This window comes from Mauremys reevesii, linkage group 4, assembly GCF_016161935.1.
Source record: "Mauremys reevesii isolate NIE-2019 linkage group 4, ASM1616193v1, whole genome shotgun sequence".
Taxonomy (NCBI): domain Eukaryota; kingdom Metazoa; phylum Chordata; order Testudines; family Geoemydidae; genus Mauremys; species Mauremys reevesii.
Genome location: NC_052626.1, coordinates 39,643,952 through 39,664,860, shown reverse-complemented (window position 1 = coordinate 39,664,860; position 20,909 = coordinate 39,643,952). Strand labels below are relative to the sequence as shown.

The 20,909-nt window shown below is 44.7% G+C and overlaps 1 protein-coding gene across 8 annotated transcripts in view; it reads left to right on the top strand.

Moving 5' to 3' along the window:
• The window catches only part of NRXN3 (neurexin 3), a 1,505,977-nt gene that overhangs the window by 382,952 nt on the left and 1,102,116 nt on the right, over positions 1 to 20,909 (top strand). The window lies entirely within an intron of this gene.

The window sequence follows — 20,909 nt, the reverse complement described above, 5'->3', positions numbered from 1 at the left end:
GAGGAAACTGAGGCTTGGAGATTAGCCCCAGGCCTCATGGCATGTCGGTGGCAGAGCTGGGAATAGGCACAGAGCAGACTCACAGTGCCTTGCTCCAACTCCTAGACTGTACTGCCTCTGTGCAGTAGTCTCCCAGGGTAATTGTTGAAAAATCTGGCTGGAGCTATTCAGCCTCAAACTGGCGAAAGCACTGAATAGTGGGATAAACGATTAGTCTCTTAGGTCATTTTATGCAACTCCCTGCTGGATTGGTTCCTGTGATCAGAGCCCTGTGTCTCTCCCAGCTACAGAAATTGTCATAGAATGTACTTGTGACCTCAGAAATAGCAGAATCTTTCTATTTCTGCCTGATGGGCTTCACCAATGAGTTGGCAGGTGGCAGGTTCATGTCTGGGTGCCTGGCAGGCAGGCCGAATCAGCATCACAACACCCCCATAAGCCTCACTGTGGGCAATGAGGCCAAGGACCAAATGGGCCCTGACACCTGATCTCCTCTCTCACTGCTGGAAGGGGTCCCTCTGTTACAGGATTGTATAGGGGAAAACTTGCCTTGACATTGCATTTGTTAGGGGGATAACTAGAGCACTTTCTTCTCCGATGCTGGTGACCTGGCATTTCTCACCACCAAGCAATTCACACAGAAAATACAAATCACGGCAAGAAGAAATAGAGCTGTTTTGTGCCGGGTATGAGGCTTTCACTCATGGCATCTGCTATCAGAGGCTCTTTTATCTTTGGCTTGGTAAAACAAGGGGAGGCAAAGATACCCGGCTCTTCTGCAGTGACAGTGACATGGCCTCTGTGGAAATAGCTCCCATTGTAAAGGGAAATTCGCTTGGCCTTTTTTTCCTTCTTCCTCGGCAGAATTACATTTTCAGCTGTCAAGGCACTTACGGAGCTACAGGTTTTGGGGGGAAGTTGCTATGGAAACAGCCATTTATAGAGCTTTGGAGTGCCTGGAGATGTGCTGGTGGCAGGCATAGTCGCTGATGGCCAGGGATTGCTTGGTGACAAAGAAGGGCAGCCAGCCTTCCGAGTTGCGCACCTTCCAGGGCTGGTCTAGAGAGCTGACCTGACCATAAATAGGGAGATCTAGAATCTGGGCTTGGAGGTTTTGCCAATGCACAATAGCAGAGGTTGCCACCTTTTTAGAAGCTGCATTAGCTGCTGCAAGAAAAACATTTTTAAAAGGACCTTGGAGTTGGGGGAGAAGGGACTGCTCAGACCCCCCCATGAACTTTCGCAGTTTAGATACTTGGAATCAGAGCAGTTTCTCTGGTGCTTTTCCAGCCCAGGGTAATCGTCCATGTTGGGATCCTTCATGCAAAGTGCCCCAGTCCCCCTCTTAATATATATCACAAAACCACGTCCTCCCACTAACAGTCTGCAAAATGGGACATAGACCACAGCATTATTATAAAGTAACTGATGTATCAGAACAGCTTTCTTAACAATTCCACTGATCTCTCTCTGAGTCTGATGCTCTCTTTTAATGCATTTCCGGATAAAGTTGTAAGACAGTCCTTCAGTTTAGGGATGGGCAGTAACTGTAGCTTAGAGGGTTCTGTTAGAAGTGGAGAGATGTATTGCTTGTCTGAACGAGCAAGAGTGAGGAAGTGCCTGCATTAGTGTTCATGAGCATGCATGTGTGGCAGTGTGTATAGTACCATGTGAATAAGTACTTTAGTTAATGTGAGCCTCTGTATAAACTGTATAAATTTAGTAACTTCTGTTTAATATTTATATCTTATAATTGTGATAATTCCCTTAAGGTCTAAAAGTGGTGAAGGGCATTGGCTACAGGTGGGGGTCTTCTCCAGAAGCGATCCTTTCATTTCTAATGTAACCATCTTAAAACAGGACTCTTGTCCCAGCTTAATCTTTGTTTGAGGCCCAACACTATCTAAATCTTTATTTTATTTCTTCGTATTTCTAAAAGTGTCTTTTTGGAATGCACTCTGAGCTCTAGGTGCCTATCCCATCACTTAAAACACACACAATTACATAAAGGATTGCTCATAATTATCCACTAGCTCTCCCTTTCCCAGCACCCTCAGGTCACCCCTCCCTAAAAAGCCTGATGATAAAGGTGGTCTTTGCAGTATGCCCAGAAGGTTACAAAATTGGGGATGGGATGGGTTGGGACAAGGAAAGGGGAGGCAAGTTTCTCTAGTACGAGGAGCTCTCATGGGAAAACACCATGGCAGAAGCTGTCTCATGAGGGGTGAGTACCTCCACTGATCTCAGTTGTGAGAGCAGGGTAGCTGCACTAACTATATATGGAAGGAGTACAGTAGAACCTCAAAGTTATGAACACCTCGGGAAGGGAGGTTGTTTGTAAGTCTGAACAAAACATTATGGGTGCTCTTTCAAAAGTTTACAACTGAACATTGACTTAATACAACTTTGAAACTCTACTATGCAGAAGAAAAATGTGGCTTTCCCTTTTTTTTAGGAGTTTATGTTTAACACCGTACTCTCCTGTATTTGCTTTCCCCCACCTTTCTGCTGCTGCCTGATTGTGTACTTCCAGTTCCAAATGAGGTGTGTAGTTGAGTCGTCAGTTCGTAACTATGGTGTTTGTAACTCTGAGGTTCTAGTGTTCTCGGAGACAAAGGAAACAAGCCTTTTAAAGAGAAAATGCATTTTCAAGAATACTTAAAGTAACAGTACACTCATTAAAATTATAATCTCTCTAAATGCTCATCTCATCAGGATTCTTTTGCTTAAGATAGTCAATTAATATTTTAAGAGGAGAAAACTCTTAAGGGGGAAAAAATGCTTCTGTGGCAAATAAACAGCGGCAACCCTCAGGCAGCAACGGTTTTCAAGGCAACTGCACAAAGTAATTCTAAGGCATGTAAGCAGTTGGAGGTATATAATATCTTGAAGATAAATTCGTAATATAGTAAGGTAACAGAAAGCATATAGCAACTCTTAATGATAAATGATTAATATCCCATAGAGACCTTAAGGCAGTTTCGTTGCAGGCACTAATTTGAGATGCTGTTAAAGTCATGTATCAGTCAGTGTATACAATACACACAAACAGTTCTGCCTTATGCAAAGACCTAATGTTGTCTGAATCAGTGTCAGCTTCTCTAAACTAGATGTGCACTCATGCTCCTGCCTGTCCCTCCGTTCCCATGAGACTCAGGATGCAAGCGCGTTGTTGAATTCAAGTTGTTGGCTTAAAGCAAAGGTTCTCAGCTGCAGGTTGTAACCAGGTAACGGGGTCCTGACTGGATGGGAGTGGGATCTGCTTGGGTCACAGTATGAAAAAAGTGAGTAACCACTGGCTTAAAGCAGTGGTGGAGCAGGGAACATAGTTGGGTCACAGCTCTGCTTACACACACACAGTCTGCCAGGCTCAGCTGGAAAGCTGCTTTTATGGAGCATTCTTCAGCTTTTCAGGAGGAACCAGAAAAGGTGACAGAGCACAGTCTGTCCTTTGAAGTCTCTGTCAATTTGGGGCCATTCTTAATTCTTCCAGGTTTCTGAGCTGTATTCCCTTCTGTAACCAGTAGATAGCAATAACGTATTACCTATACTTCCTAGTTTATTTGTGGTCGGAGGCCATGCAGCTCTGATCCAAAATCACAAGTAGATATCCATTCTGAGCAGTGTTCTTTTCCTGTTGGGCATTTCTGGTGCATGTGATTTGTACCTTTCACAATGTTTTCACTTTCTTATTGAATGCAGCTTTTGTGTTCCAAAAGTGAAACAGTTCTTCAGAGTTCTTTGGTGCTCTTTAGTTTAGTGAATAGGTTGCATATGCCTGTGCTGCCACTCATTAATTAAATAATGACTCTTCTTAACCTAAATGACTTATTACACACTCCTCTCCCATTGAAATGAAACTGTTTGCTGTTTTGTAGAACCCACATCCTTTTTCTATACTGAAAAAGCTACAAGGCCCTAATCCTTACGCTACAGTGAAATAGCTAGAGTCCTAAGAAATCAATGCAGTGTGACATGTATACAACGAGGAAGCACAGCTTGTACAAGGATTGTTTTATAAGGGCAATTTCCATCCTTTGGTTGGAAGACATGGAAAGGTCAGTGCTTATTAGATTTGGCTTATTTGTCTTTTAAAGACCATTTTGGGTAGGTATGAAATGTTGGGGCAGGTTCTTTCAGTGTATCATGCTTTCTATGTGATCCCTAAAGGCCCAAACAAGGGTGCATTAAGGATTGTTTTTACCGACTCTTCCTTTAGTTGGCACAAGAGACATCACATTTATGAGTAGTATTGTGCGTAAAACTCCCATGCAGCTATTCCCAGTATGGGGTCCTGAAAAGCACAATCATGAGTTGACTAGGGGACTGTGAGATGCAGTGGGGGAAATATTTCCCAGTTTCATAGATTCAAAGACTGTAAGGCCAAACAGGATCATTAGATCATGAAGTCTGACCTCCTGTATATCTCCGGCCACAGAATTTCACCCAGTTGCCCTTGCGCTGAGCCTGATGAATTATGTTTGATTAAAGCATATATTCTGGTCTGGATTTGAAAACAAACCAAGACATCAGGAGATAAAGAATATAGGTAGTTTGGGCTGGTTCACAGTTCAAATGTATTGATCCTGAAAATGAAGTTTAAGGACTGTAACTCAGAAGAGTCTGGGGTAACTGGCCCAATTCTATGGCATGGCTGGTCTGGGGAAGGGTGGTATCATGCCCCTGTAACTGAGTGGGAGAGAGGATCACACTCCATTCCATCTGCGTGTGCTTTCCGCCTGAGCATCTGGGAGAGGTGATGGGCTAGGTTGGCAGGAGGGGGAGGGTGCCTATTGGGCTTGAGTGCTGCAGATGCTTTGTAACATTTCAGCTCTTTGTTCTGTCTGAATAGAGCAAATAAGGCAGTCAGGCTAATTTGAAAAATGCTCAATTAGGCATAGAGTGTTTAATATTCTCCCTCGGTCCCTGCCTGCCAGAGAACCTCCATTTTGGCTTCCTAGGGCTCCAAATGAAGCCTGCTGTTCTCAGAAGTCCCTGGCTATATGTGATGCTTGAAGGCAGATGGGCTCAAACAAATAAAGCTGCATGGGCAGGTTCTCTGGTTGATTCTTCTACACAGAGCTTCTCACCTCTCCATAGGCTGTAAGGTACAATGGCTAGCTGAGTGCCAGAGAGTCAGCAAGGATCTTTAGCATCCTTAGCAGGCAGTGGACAATGACAATGGTATGTCATTTAATTGCTTTGAGCAGTCGGTGCCACGTTACCCCTTCTAGTTAACCACATTCCTTCCAAACAGGCCAGAATGATGCACGGTAAACTTTCAGAAACCTCTACAGCTTTTGCATTATGCCTGAGTTAGGTTAATTGTTGGGTGGTGGAATGGAGGTTCAAAGACTAGGCTATTCACATGGTCAAACCACCAGACAGCACTGCTTGCTGTAATAGACACCTGCCATTCTTCGGATGCAGTAGTTTCCTGACTCTGCCACAGGCTTGTTATATGTCCTTGGTCAGGTCACTTAACCTTTCAATGCCCCAGTTTCCCCATCTACCAAATGCGAATAACACTCACATCACAGTGGGTCTGTAAGACAGCATGAGTTAACATTTGTATAGCGCTTTGACATCCTCCGTGAAAAGTGTTACAGGCGTACTTGAGAACTGTTTATATGTAAACAGCTAATAGATATGGTACCAGTAGATGGTGCTCAAGAATCTGAAGCATAGTTCCTGTGTTTTATGCCGTGAATAAAACTTTTTGTACCCTGCAAATGGCTTCCTCTGGCAGCACTTTATATCAGCACTTAACAAATGGACTCTTGAAGCATAGGGTATTAGTGTTATTGTGTATGTGTTTGCGTTGCCCTGGGAGAGGGGAATGGGAAGAGGAAAGTGAATTTTGAAAATGGCTTTTTTTATGATAATTAAACACTAGAACTCTAACTGGGACTCAGGATTTCAGCCCCCTTTGCCACTAATGATGAAAACTTTTGATGATGAAACATTTGATGATGAAAACATAATCTGTTCAGATTCTAGTGGCAGAGTTTAGTGTGATAAATTTTTTAGTGACCTTCATGTATCATATTTTGGTGCACTGCACTGTCTAATGTTATCCTAATGGGCAACTCTATTTACAATATGTGCTAACTATTTATGCTGAACAATCTGTCCCATCTTGCATTTTGCTGTGACACTGCTAGTTCCTTTTCCCGACCTGAAGAAAAGCTCTTTGTGGCTCAAAAGCCTGTCTCTCTCACCAGCAGTCATTGGTTCAATAAAAGATATTACCTCACTAGGGTGACCAGATAGCCAGTGTGAAAAATCGGGGTGGGGTGGGGTGGGGTAATAGGAGCCTATATAAGACAAAGCCCTGAATATCGAGACTGTCCCTATAAAATTGGGACATCTGGTCACCCTATACCTCACCCACCTTGTGTCTCTGTTATCCTGCAGGGACAATATTATGCCAAAATATCGGGGGGAGGGGGCGAGGCCTCAGGACTGAGAAATGGTCAGACTTCAAAGGTTCATTTAAAATTCTAAAGCTCCCGATTGCAGGCATCTGCACTAACTGCTTCTGTTTCAGTCACTGATTCCCAGCCATGGTCTAAGCTCCCCTCCACGATGCTAATAGCTCTTCAACAGATCGAGAGGAGAGAAGACTCTTCAGATCATAGGATCAGAGAAGACAGAGATGCATCTGACGAAGTGGGTATTCACCCACGAAAGCTCATGTTCCAAAACGTTTGTTAGTCTATAAGGTGCCACAGGACTCTTTGCTGCTTTTACAGATCCAGACTAACACGGCTACCCCTCTGATACTTGAGAGATGGAAAAGACCCTTGTTGGTTGATGCAGGATGGTTCAATACAGTCGATTCTCTCCATGGCTTTGTCCAGTCCAGTTTAAAATGCCCCAAACAATGGAAGTTCCAGCACTTCCCATAGTGTCATTGACCTCACCATTGGGAAATATTTCTAGATTTTCAGCTGAAATTTTCCTTTGTTCATTTCTTTCCATTGCTCTGTTAGATCACCTTAAACAATTTGTCTCCGCCTTTGCGGGTTGCAGCTTTCAGATACTTGTAGGGGCATTTAGCCTGTTTCCCCCTTAGCCATACTGTATATTTTAAAAAATCCTGCTTTGTTTTACAACAGTCACACATGACATGCTGATCTTTAGGGCCTTTTTATACAAAATGATACATGAAAACATTGGCAGCCCCTATTATTTCTCTGTTATAAGTGAAGACTATCTAATCATTGTGAGCAAATGTAATAATTATGTGTAATGAATGAATTAGGGCTATAATTCAAGGAAATGAGAGCTGATTCCTTTAAATGTTTGTCTTATCATTTAATTGGAAGAAACTTTTCCCCCTCCTAAGTAGGCTAAATTAACCCTTTGTGCTGTCCAAGCCGCTCTGAAGTTAAGTGCCATGTAGACTTTGCCTTCTGTAGCATTAGAACTGGGGTAGGTGGAGGGGGGCTGAAGGGGGTGCTGGCTAGAATATTTTTTTCTTAGTATGTATTTTAGGGAGAGGAAGGTTTGGGCACTTTGTCATGCAGAGGAACTGTTGGAATATCATTGTTTGTAATTGTATTCTCTCATAGAATCATAGAACTCGAAGGGACCTCGAGAGGTCATCTAGTCCAGTCCCCTGCACTCATGGTGGGACTAAGTATTATATAGACCATTCCTGACAGGTGTTTGTCTAACCTGCTCTTAAAAATCTCCAATGATGGAGATTCCACAACCTCCCTAGGCAATTTATTCTAGTGCTTAATCACCTTGACAGTTAGAAAGTTTTTCCTAATGTCCAATCTAAACCTCCCTTGCTGCAATTTAAGCCCATTGCTTCTTGTCTTAATCTTCAGAGGTTAAGAAGAACAATTTTTCTCCATCTAGCTTGCATTTTATGAGACAGTCATGTGAGACAGTATCAAAAGCTTTACTAAAGTCAAGATATACCATGTCTACCGCTTCCCCCTATCCACAAGGCTTGTTACCCTGTCAAAGAAAGCTATCAGGTTGGTATGACACAATTTGTTCTTGACAAATCCATGCTGACTGTTGCTTATCACCTTATTATCTTCTAGATGTTTGCAAATTGATTGCTTAATTAATTGCTCCATTATCTTTCCAGGTACAGAAGTTAAGGTGACTAGTCTGTAATTCCCCAGGTTGTCCTTATTTCACTTTTTATAAATAGGCACTATATTTGCCCTTTTCCAGTCTTCTGGAATCTCTCCCGTTTTCCATGACTTTTCAAAGATAATTGCTAACAGCTCAGATATCTCCTCAGTCAGCTCCTTGAGTATTCTAGGATGCATTTCATCAGGCCCCGGTGACTTGAAGACATCTAACTCATCTAAGTAATTTTTAACTTGTTCTTTTCCTGTTTTAGCCTCTGATCTTACCTCATTTTCACTGGCATTCACTATGTTAGACATCCAATCACCACCAACCTTCCTGGTGAAAACCAAAACAAAGACGTCATTAAGCACCTCTGCCTATTTCCACATTTTATGTTATTATTTCCCCCCCCCCCCCGCCACCCTCTTTGTGTAATGGGCCGACCTTGTCCTCGGTCTTCCTCTTGCTTCTAACGTATTTGTAGAATGTCTAGCTCGTTTGATCTTGTTTTGTGCTTTAGCCTTTCTAATTTTGTCCCTACATACTTGTGTTACTTGTTTATATTCATCCTGTGTAATTTGACCTAGTTTCTACTTTTTGTAGGACACTTTTTTTATTTTTAGATCATTGAAGATCTCCTGATTAAGGTAGGGTGGTCTCTTGCAATACTTCCTATCTTTCCGACGCAGTGGAATAGTTTGCTCTTGTATCCTTAATAATGTCTCTTTGAAAAACTGCCCACTGTCTTAAATTTTTTTTTAATCCTAGACGTGCTTCCCATGGGATCTTACCTACCAACTCCCTGAGTTTGCTAAAGTCTGCCGTCTCGAAATCCATTGTCTTTATTTTGCTGTTCTCCATCCTACCCTTCCTTAGAATCATGAACTCTATCATTTCATGATCACTTTCACCCAAGCTGCCTTCCACTTTCAAATTCTCAACCAGTTCCTCCCTATTTGTCAAAATCAAATCTAGAACAGCCTCTCCCCTAGTAGCTTTCTCCACCTTCTGAAATAAAAAATTGTCTCCAATACATTCCGAGAACTTGTTGGATAATCTGAGCCTTGCTGTGTTATTTTCTCAACAGATGTCTGAGTAGTTGAAGTCCTCCATCACCACCAAGTCCTGTCCTTTTCTTCCTGGTTAGGTGGCCTGTAGTAGACCCGTACCATATCATCACCCTTGTTTTTTACCACTTTTATCCTTACCCAGGGACATTCAACAAGTCTGTCTCCTATTTCCATATCAACCTCAGCCCAAGTGTATATTTTTATTATATAAGGCAACACTTCCTCCCATTTTTCCCTGCCTGTCCTTCTTGAGCAAGCTGTACTCTTCTTACCAATATTCCAGTCATGTGTATTATCCCACCAAGTCTCTGTGATGCCAGCTATGTCATAGTTATGTTTATTTACTATCATTTCAGGTTCTTCCTGCTTATTCCCCATACTTCTCACATTAGTATACAGACATTTAAGATACTGATTTGATTTCCCCCGCCCCAGTTCTGTCTTGTCTTTCCTTTATCCCTGCTAAAACAGCCCATGCTCCTCCCAGATTCCAACCTTTCTTCCAAGTCTCCATGTTTTTGACTTACCTGTGGGCTTTCATCACCTGCCCCCTTCGAATCTAGTTTAAAGCTGCCCTCACTAGGTTAGCCAGTCTGTATCCAAATATGCTCTTCCCCTTCCTCGATAGGTGGACCCCATCTCTGTTTAGCAGTCCTTCTTCCTGGGACAGCATCCTGTGGTCAAGGAAGCTGAAGCCCTCCTGGCAACACCATCTTCGCAGCCAGGCATTCATCTCCAGGATGCATCTGTCTCTGCCTGGGCCCCTACCCTTGGCTGGAAGGATCAAAGAGAACACCACCTGTGCTCCCAACTCCTTCACACTTCCTTCCAGAGCCCTGTAGTCACTTCTGATCTGCTGAGGATCATACTTTGCGATATCATTACTGCCCACATGGATGAGTAGCATGGGATAGTAGTCAGAGGGCCAGATGATCCTCGACAATCCCTCCGTAATGTCTCGGATACGGGCCCCTGGCAGGCAGCACATCTCCTGGGATGCCATGTCAGGGTGACAGATGGATGCCTCCGTCCCCCTCAGAAGAGAGTCACCAACCACCACTATCCTACGTTTCCTCCTGGGAGTGGTGTCTGTGATCCTCCCAGCCTTGGGGGGTACATGGCTTCTCCTCCTCCGCCTTTGGAGGTAATTCCTCATTGCTCATTGCCTGGGCAGCATACCAGTTTTCCATCACCATGCTGGTGGGTTGGGAGTAAGAGTGGAGCACTGCCTGCTGCCAGAAGTAACCAGCAGCCAGTGTCCTCCCTGTGACAGAGCCATCCTGAAGGACTCTCTTCTAGGATGCTCAGTTATACTCTGGATGGGGGAGCAATATATTATTAATTCTTTATTTGTGTTGCACTAGGGGATAGAGGCCCTAATCATGGCTCAGGGGCCCTCTGTGCTAGGTGCTGTACAAACCCCAGAACAAAAAGATGGTCCTGCTCCAGACAGCTCGCAATCCAAGTAAATATAAGAACCCAGATAGATAGACAAATCTATCATAGGTATAAAGTCCTGGCAAGATCTCCTCCAGGACTTTGAAACCTTCTGCCTTTGAATAATCTATCCCAATTGTTACAGGAGACCCAGTGTATGCTGAGAGAGGGTACTTGGAGTGGAGTTCTGCTCAGTCAGTCCCTCATAGACCAGGCTGTGCACAGGCATTAGGACTCCTGGGTTCTGTTCTTGGTTGCGACACTGACTCGCTGTGTGACATTGGGCAAATCACTGAAGCCCAAAATCTTGAAACTCGAGTGGCTAATGTTAGTCACCTCAGTCTGTAGTTAGACTCCTATATTTGTTCTCAGGGGTGCTGAGCACTTGGGTCTCTGGGAGTTGTGAATGTTCAGCACCAATGAAAATCAGGCTACTGATTAGGATGCCTGAATTTATTCACAGGTTTGAAAAATATTGGCTTTCACCTCTTTGTGTCCTCAGGTTTATAATATTCCACAGGGATTTAACTGTACAGTTCTTTGAGTTCCTTAAATAGAAATGCTGGTATATTAGCTGGGTGTCTTGCTTATGGGAAAGGTTATTTTTGCCACCATTTCTGTTCCTGGCATCTTAAGAGAACATAAAAAGTTCATCTGCCTTTCCCCTTCTTGCTCCCTAGAGGGAGCACTTGTGCTAAATGAAGATTTCCTGCTGGATACATACCTGCAATCTCTCACCCCCACCCCCAACCCACAGTGTTGTGACAGCTCAGATTGTGTGACCTAGAGATAGCAGAGCTGCTTATACAGCACCGCTGAGTCTCTGGGTTCCCTGATGGCTTCCTGTTAGACCTTAGCTGGCTTGGGGACATGGCTGTTCCAGTGCATTTGAAGAGTTATGTTCCTTCTGCCAAGTAAACCACTTGGGGCTTAGTTGTTAAAGGATCTGTCCTCCTAGAAGGAGACTGCAGACCTTTTTTGTTTGTTTCATTATCATGTTCCTTCCTTATTGAGCTCCCATTGCTTTCCATCTTCTCCGTGGGGTCTGTATCCCCCTGTTAGGTGCAGATAATGCTGGCAGCTCTTTGTTTCTGTCAACTTGGAGTCCTCCAAATGTCATTCCTTGCATTATACCTCTCTCCCTCCCTGCCACATGCCTTCGCCATCACCGTTCACTTTCTCATGCTGCTCTTGTCTTATACAATCAGAACTTCCATCTGCTTTATCATTCTGGATGGTCAAGTCAGCAAAACCAGAAACAAGCCAACAACAACAAAATGCAACGCTGCCTTCCCTGAGGGAGCAAGTGACATGTATGTTCACACTCACACACAAGTCTAGTGGCCTCCCAGAAGAGGCTTCCAAGAAGCCTGTCATCTTCTTCAGAAGGCCAGGCTCATGAGGTACCATTCTGCACGTGGAGGGCTTGAACTTTCAGCTCAGGATTTCTCTTACATCCTTACATTTCATTTAAGACCCCAAGATGATTGAGGTAATATTTTATATTGGACGAATTTCTGCTGGTGAGAAAGACAAGCTTTCACGCCACACAGAACTCTTCTTCGGGTCTGAGAAAGGTTCTCTGAGCGTCACAGTTAAATGCAAGGTGGAACAGATTGTGTAGCATAAGTAGTTAGCTCATATTTTAAGGGACCATTCAAGATAGAGTAGCCAGTTAACTCTGCAGTCATAGGACAAAAATATAGGGTTAGTGGGTTACAGATTGTTGTAATAAGCCATAAATCCAGTGTCTCTGTTCAGTCCATGATTTTTAATGTCTCTAGCAGAGTTATGAATTAAACTCCCAGACTTGTCTTTTGAAAGTGTTATGCAGGTTTCCTTTGAGGATGAGGACTGATAGGTCAGACATAGAGTGATCGCTTTGTGAAAAGTGTTCATCCACAGGTGATAGGTTGGTGTTGTCTTTTATCATTTTCCCGTGTGAGTTCATCTGAGAGCGTAGTGATTGTCTGGTTTCACCCATATAGTTGCTGGGGCATTTACTGCATTGGATGAGCTATACCACATGCTGTGATAGGCACATGTAGCATCCGTGGAGCTTGAAAGGTGTGTTGTGGCGGTATTGATCATTGTAGGAGTGGAGATATGTCTGCAGGTTTTGCATCTGCTGTTCTCTTACATCCATGATTCTGCTGTACACTAAAAATGAGGGACTGAAACACTGGATTTATGGCTTGTTACAATTTTACAGTTTACACTAACGTCCTTTTTTGTCCTATGACTGTATAGGTTTTAACAGGCCACTCTATCTTGAATGGTCCCTTACAATATGTGTTAACTCTTGGGACCAACATGGCTATAACTACACTGTATATATCCATTTAAGACCCCAGTGCAGCAGGCCAGGCTGCAAGTCACAAGTGAGTCAGTTGTTCCCATCTGGCCCACTGGATTGTTCCTAGTTTACCCGGAAGAGATTGCCTAGACTACAATGTTAATGGAAGGTATGTTGTCCCCTACTGACCTAAGGAGGACACGATGGGCTGGAAACCAGGCTGGAGATCCAATAATAGCAATATGTTTCCTGTGTAAAATGCCTTCCATCTGAGGCTCTCAGAGCTCTTTAAAGAAATCTATGAATGAAGCCTCAGCAACCTTGTGAGGTCCCTGTGGCAATGAGCTGGTTAATGTGTGACTTGCTGCTGCCCAACTGTGTCTGCTAGTAGTGCTTCTCCTTGAGCTCAGGTAGCAGGGCCTGTGCCTTTTGAGCCAGAAGATCATAGTTCTGTCTTCACTGTTGTCATGAAGTTAAAATGGCCTCAGTGCTCAGCATCGCAGTAGTCATGTAGTCCTAAGTGACTGCAGATTTATGCTTGTATTATTAATTATTCCCATATTTCAGATGGGAGAACTGAAACGAGGAGAGACTAAGTGGCTTGTCAGAGGTCACACATGTCTACATCAGAGCCAGGAAGAGAGCCGAGGTCTCCTAACTCCCCACCCTCTGCCTTAACCTCAGGGCCACTTTGTACAAATAACCTCCGTCTGCAGTCCTCTGCATTCCAGTGGCCATGGGCAGTGATCTACCCATTGTAAGAATCTCTCCCCCTTTTAGACTGAAGAACCCCCAAATTTGCTGAGCTGCATCTGGCAGCTCATTAACTCCACCCAGCAACAGGAACAAAATTTGTGAGGGATAGGGATTTAGCTAAAAAAGATTACAATATATTAATGCAAATTAAAACGGTGGGAGGGGGAGCAGAGAGAGAGGCCAAGGGCAGAAGGACCCCATCTAGCAACAGGCTGCACAAAATGTGAGTGGGTGGCGTGGGTAATGAGAAACAGGGAAGGGCCAAAGCTTCTCTTGCGCTGTGAATGCTGTGCCTGTTTACTGGAGGATGTTGGGAAGGAGGTTGCTGAAAAGGAGTAAGAATAACCTGCTAGGCTCAGCAGTCACGACTGCATGAGCTGGTGTTTATTTAGCAGCTCCCCGTGGGCGGGTGTGTGGAGGAGACTCTTCCTCACTCGGACGGCTTCCTGCTGGTTGTTTTTACCCACGGCTGTTCTCCCTGGGTGCATAGTGTAAGGGCAGCTTCCTCATGGGGCTATGTCTACACCAAGGCCAAATTGGCTTTTGGATCCTAGTGTTATCATGCCCACGTAAGCTCATGTGTTAAAGGGGAGGCTGGGAGTGGCAGGGACCCAAAATTGGACTGTCCTTTTTCCTCCCTCTTCATTTATCTGATGGAATTGTCGAAGCTTATTTCTTTTTCTCCAAAACAAATTCTTCTCATCTAAAGACCCAGTTCATCTATGCCTCATGAGCAACCCTGCATTAACGAGCCAGTGTACCTAGCTCAATATCCAAGAGCAAACCTATGATACGATAGCAACTCAACATGTGCAGCCCGATTCTCAGAAGCAACTTTACAATAACTAAACCTACTGTATGCAGCCCAATGCTGAAGACAAGAGCAACCCTGCAATACCAGACCCAGTGTGTGCAGCCCAATGCTCCAGAATAACCTTACAACAATAAGCTTGTGTTCTGTTCTCTGTGGCTATATGATCCCTTCCCAGACAGTTTGGTGTTCAGGCTTCGCCTGCTGCTGCAGCCAGGATATAGTACAGCCACTTACTTATCCTGAGTGGCAGCAGTATATAATTGCATTCTGTGTTCAGTGAGTGTGTGTTTCCAAAGTGTTCTTGAAAGATGATTTCATGCCAGAAAAGCCCCAGTGTCATAGCTGGCTTGGATCAGTCTATTCCCCCTTGATGTGTCTCAAACTTTCTTCAGCAGAGAAAGGGGAAAGTGACTCTTGACTCTCTCTCTCCCCCCCTTCCCCTCAAATTAATGAAGTAGTGTGACCTTGTAGCAGTACTACTCTCTCCCCACCCTTAGCTGAGTGACATGTTTCCAGAGGCGGCCAGCCTCTGCTTTTTAGTGACGTGCCTGGGACTGTTTCACTCTCTCATTCTTTCCCTTGGTCTCTCCAGGCCCTCACAGCAACTGTGATTCCTTATCAGAACACTCTGGGACTCTCTGCTGCCCCCCGCCCCCATCCTCCTCATGATGTATGGCTCACTTCTCTTGGGCACACCATATGCTCAGAACCCCGACCAGGCTCTCAGCATCTTCCCTGCTCTGTTGTATTGTTATCTTTGCCAGTGTATTTTGCCTTCCTTAGAAATTCAATGAATTCTGTTAAAATGCCTCCCCTCCCTAAGAAGTGCCTCTTTCCCAAGACCTAGAACCATGCTACACTGTACCTTGAAAGAAGGAATCTGAGCAGGGGCATTTAGACTACTGTAATGAGACTTGAATGTCCTTCACCCACCACTCTGGTGCCCCCTAGAGGAGAGCTTCAGTCTCTGAAGTGAGGATGCTTCAGTTAATTAGAATTCACCTGAACCTCCCTGCTTACTCGCTCTTACTCCACCCCCATGCAAGCCATATCAGCTGAAGGTGATCCCATTTGGGAAGGAACCATGCCTGCTCCTGCTACAGTTTTGCAGAGTCATCTGGATTAATCAGGACTCTGCCCATTTTCATTGGTTGGTGCAAAATCAGGATGTGTGCGTCTTTGTGGGGGGGTGGGGAGAGGAAGATGGTTGGTGCTAAGTCTAGAGGGCACAATGATCAGAAACTAACCACAGCACATGGTCTGTTGTGTGTAGTTTTATATATTGTTTCCATTACTGTAGTGTTTGAGTGCCAGCTTGAGCCGGCTTTGCTAACTGGCACCATTCCAACTCGCTGGTGGTCGTGAAAGGCTTCATTCAAATTATCAGGAAGGAAAAAATATAGTTGTGATGAATTCCCCACCCCCTTCTATCAGCATCCATCAGCTCTTCTAAAAATAGGGATGATGAGTTGGGAGCTATAGAGAAATGAGATAGAGAAATTTACAGTGTGTGTGCGCACAGACGCGCACGTGCACGCACGCACATGCACACACACACAAAATAGGGAAAACAGAACCAGCAGCCACTGCCCGCACCAACCAAACCCCAGCCTGAGCCTAAAATAGTTGCTGAGACCACTCTAGTCTGAGGCAAGGTATGGGGAGGTACAGAGCCAGGTTAGGGCTGCAGTGGGCAAGGGATACCTGGAAAGTGCACCTAAAATGAGTATTCCTGCTCTTATAACAGCAGCTGTCTTGTGGGCACTTCCAAATAAATTCCTAAAAATAACAGGGATTTCTGGTCACAATGACTGGTAAGAGAATTTTTTTTTAATTGCAAGAAGAATGAAGGGAAGGAGATAGAAGAGATCAGAGAAAATAAGGTGTGATCTCCCTTGAATCTGTGACTCTAGGGTGCCCTGGAGAATGCAGATGGGGGGATTAGGACATGAACTAGTGCTACAGTAAAGCGCCAGTAGCATCTCACTGATGGATCAGACTTTTATCAAATTTAAAGTGGCTGAGTTTGGTTCTTATGAACATGATAAGCTGGTAATGCTAACTACAGATAAGCAAAGCATAAACAGGCCCTGTGCAAGACTCACCTCATTTCTGACCTGCAACCTCTCTCTGTTATTCCAGTCCTGGGCCCCTGCACATGCAGCTCTGCCAGTGCACCTCATTCCTGACTTACAACTTCCCTGCTATCTCAGTTTGTGCCCCTCCTCCCATGCACAGCTCTGCTAATGGGCCTCAATCCTAACCTGCCTAGTGTTACAGTCCTGGGATCCTGCACCACTCTGCAATGCACTTCACTACTGATTTGCCATTTTCCCTGCTATTCCAATCTTATCCCTTTAGCGATAAATCTGTCAATTGAGTCAAACAAGTTTTATGAGACGTATATGCTCTCTTGACTGAACTGATACTAGCAAACTCATTTCACTTGTGTCCTAAGCTGAATTCACATGTAAGCAGTGCCATTCCCAGATCCTGATCTTGAAGGCATTTGGAAGGAAGGAGATATTTTCCCATCCCATGGCCTGTCCCTGCTTGTGCCAGGTTACCTTGTGTGCTGCAGCAGACACCACACTGAAGGAGAGCTCTGTACTTGGCAACGTTTCCTCTGATGGGGACCTCAGAATTGTTACTAGCATTACACAGCAAGCGGGGAAAGCTCTTTGTTTATTTTGGAACAGGCCACAATGTTCTGGCATCCCATCAGAGCACTGTACGCCACAGAAGGGGGATTGAATCATATGTGCAGGAGCATTTTTTCCTCCTGAGCATGTAGGTGGGGTGGGAGGAATGGCCGTTCTTGCAGGATTATGTTATATACCCACATATTGTGTGTGGGTATCTAATATAATACAGATGCTTGTGACTGGGAGTCTGCCAAATGAACTTAATTGCCATGTTCCCGGTGAGCTAGAATGTTGAAAGGTGGGACACTCATTCATTATTAGGAACCCCTACATTCTGGGGGTAGGAAGCCACATTTGAACTTCAACCTTTCCATCTGATGTCACCGAATGCTCCCCAGTCTTTCTGACTGCTCTCCAGATGTGTCTTGAGGGGCCTTTTGTGATACAGTTCTGACACTCTGGGACTCTCATTATGAGACTACTGATTACAGGGCAGGGAAACCCCAAACGAGATCTAACATTTCAGTCTCTAGTCTAACCATTAATGAGCCCCATAATCCTTTGTCAAGTGAGGTGGGTGTGTTGTGTACGAGACCTGCCATTTGGAGACACTAAGGTCCACTGAGGTCACCGGTTCTATGTATTGGGTTTTATGGAGTGAATTATCTAAGCTGAGTAAAGGCATTGTGCATCACAAGGTTAATAGACCTGCTTGTCCAAAGGGAGATCAACTGGTGTGTATGAATTGCTATCTAATCTATCCTGGCTGAACAGGTCTTCTCCATGTCTAACTATGTAACAACACTCTCTCTATGTAATATAGCCAGATTGCAGTACATCATACTTGCCTTGGTAGCATGACTCCTTCTCTGGAAGGGACTTCAGACTTGCTTTGCTGAGATTGTGGGCAGTAAGAGCAACATACTCTCTCTCAACCACATCACCCCAAAGTTCTAACACTGTGAAATGAGTAGGAAGGAGGAGCTGCTGCTGTTTCAGGATTCTATTAATTTACTTATTTTGCTGCTGTGAAAAGGGCCGAGTGGACATTGATTTGGGGAAAACTAGCCCCATAGATGTGGGATTGTTGTGGAGAGGGTTTTCCATTGCCTTCTGGGTGCCAGAATTGTCTTTGAACCCTCTGTTTCCTTTGCTGGCTTGGGTCTCCTCTGTTTCCCATCTCTCTGTGGCTGCTGGTTGATGAAGAAATGAGGAGGGGACTGATCTCTTGCTGTATATTGGAGTGTGTGTAATATTTATCTTAATTATTCCTCATTATCTGTACTGGGGGTAGTGCCTAGGAGTCCCGGTTATGGGCCAGAACCCTATGCTAAGTGCTTGCACAAAGAGAATGAAAAGACAGTCCTCGCCCCCCCACAAGTGATTATACTGTAACAATATAAATAGTAAAATATGCTAGTTCATAAGGCAAAAAATCCTCCCCAAAATCATTTTCAGATGCTGCAAGCAGCATCCACTCAGACAGCTTTGTGGGAGGGTGAAAAAGTGCTACAAATTTCACTTATGGATGCAGCTGTAAATGTTAATAATTATAAGGTAGAGCAGAGCCCTTCTCAGTTGTCACCCTCTGCTGTGCTGTGCCACTGTTCCTGTTCGTGGGTGTCTAAAAGGGCCTCAGAAAGCAAGGGGCTGTGGAGTCCATCTCTTTTAATCTCTTAGAGAATTAAGAGGCATTTTTACATTGGTTTAATATTTGGCATTCCCTTTAAATGACCCTCCCCCGCCCCTGAGGTACTGGAGAAGAGATATGGAGCTGTCAACTCAATTCCAATCTGACTCAAGGCAGTGCTGGTTGAAAGTTGAAGGCTATTTGGTAGCCTATATGGAATGAAGCTTTGGCTCTGTGTTTGTTTGGTTCCAAGTCTCATTACTTGTCAGTTTTGCTCCCGGATAATCCCCACCTGTGATGGGACATACTCCTCACACTGGCCCTGAGAGGGTAAATCTGGCCCAATTAACCTATAGGTGGCACCTGGAGGAGGAGCCAGGGAGTAGAGATTGATGAATCAAACAGAAGGCTCAGCTGGAAGCAGGATGGGCCAAACTAAGGGATAGGAGTAATTCCGTGAGAGGCGGGAGGTGTGTTTAGGACTGTTTAGGACTGTAAAGGGCAGCCTATGAGAGGAGGGAGTTTGGGAGGCTGCTAATCCCGGGGATGTGTGCTGTGTGCAGGGAAGGCAGGAGAAGTCTTAGGGGAATAGCAGCAAGGAATAGGAGTGCAGACCTTTTCTGCTGACTAGAGCAGGGGTTCTCAATGTCATTGCACTGTTACCCCCTTCTGACAACAAAAATTACTACATGACCCCAGAAGGGGGGCTGAAGCCTGAGCCCCATGGCCCTGGGTAGGAGGGCCAAAGCCTGAGCTGCACTGCCTCAGATGGGAAAGGGGCCAAAGCAGAAGCTCAGGGGCCCTGTAACCTGAGCCCTGCTGCCCAGGGCTGAATCCCTTGGGCTTCGGCTCCAAGCCCCAGCAAGTCTAAATCAGCCCTGGTGACCCCATTAAAATGAGGTTGTGATACACTTTGGGGTCCTGACTCATGGTTTGAGAACTTCTGAACTAGGGTGTCGCTGAGCTAGAACCTGGAGTAGAGGGTGAGGCAACAGGAGGCTCCATTGAGCAAGACACAGTGCTTAACTCTCTTGCTGCTCCTAGTCTCCCCCCTGCTATCCCAGGGGGTGAGAGAGTGAAATTTATATAACACATTGGTGGTGATTTAATGAACAGTAACTGTAATTAAATCCTTGTCTGAGACGCAATGGGTGTAACCTTTATGTTTGTACACATAGCCTGTTAGATTCACTTCCCTGCTGTTTTCTTGCTGGACCTTCTCTGATCGCTCAAAGGCCCTTGTGTAAATTGTGAATAAGCCAGCAAAGTGCTTAGGAGCTGATCTAATGCCAATGTTTAATAATTCTTCTCCTTGTGTGTGGTATCCAAGGGCTTTCCTGAATTCCTGTCCCCTCCACTAGGTTCTCTACTCCTGTGCCTTCCACTATATTACACATTATAATCATAGGAATTGTTGTCCTTCTGTTCTTCCAGAATGGTGAAAGGGAACAGAGGTGTTGACATGGAATATTCTTCTGGAATGGTGAAAGGGGACAGAGCTACAGAGCTGTTGGCTAGTGAGGCCCTTGCCAATTTCCCAACAGAGATGTTTACAAAGCTAACTATTTTCCGAAGGTACTAGCTACCATCCCCAGAGCACCATGTCACCTATGTCTTTGTCTTCTCCTGGATGCATGCAGTTATTCCTTCCCCCATATAAATGGATAAAAACATGCATTTTGCTTTGGTCAGAGGAGCCAGTGTTTAGTGATCTGCATTGCCATGTGAGACATTGGAGTTTGCTTATCAGTCTTTGACTGGGAGCCCTGTAGATGCAACATGTCCAAGCTCTATGGAGGATGGAGCGTACTGTGTTTTTTCCAGTTTTAATACATACATCTTAGCATACATCTAAGAGTGCTTTACAGTTGTGAATGGACTTAGCCTTCCAAAGCTCCTGGGAGATTGGTCAGTATCCTTCTCCTCAGATGGGGAAAGTGAAGCTTAGAAAGGAGGAGTGACTTGCCCAAAATTATAGAGCGAATCATTGGCAGACCTGGGTAAAACTCCCTGAAAATCCTGTAAATTTAGGGCGTCATCCTCACATGATTCCTAACAGTGGCCACCTTGACAAACATGCCGTCTGGGGTGGAAAGATTGCCTCTCGATGTGGTGTCATTAGTTACTAATTTGGGAAGCCCCAAATGCTCAATTTTAATAT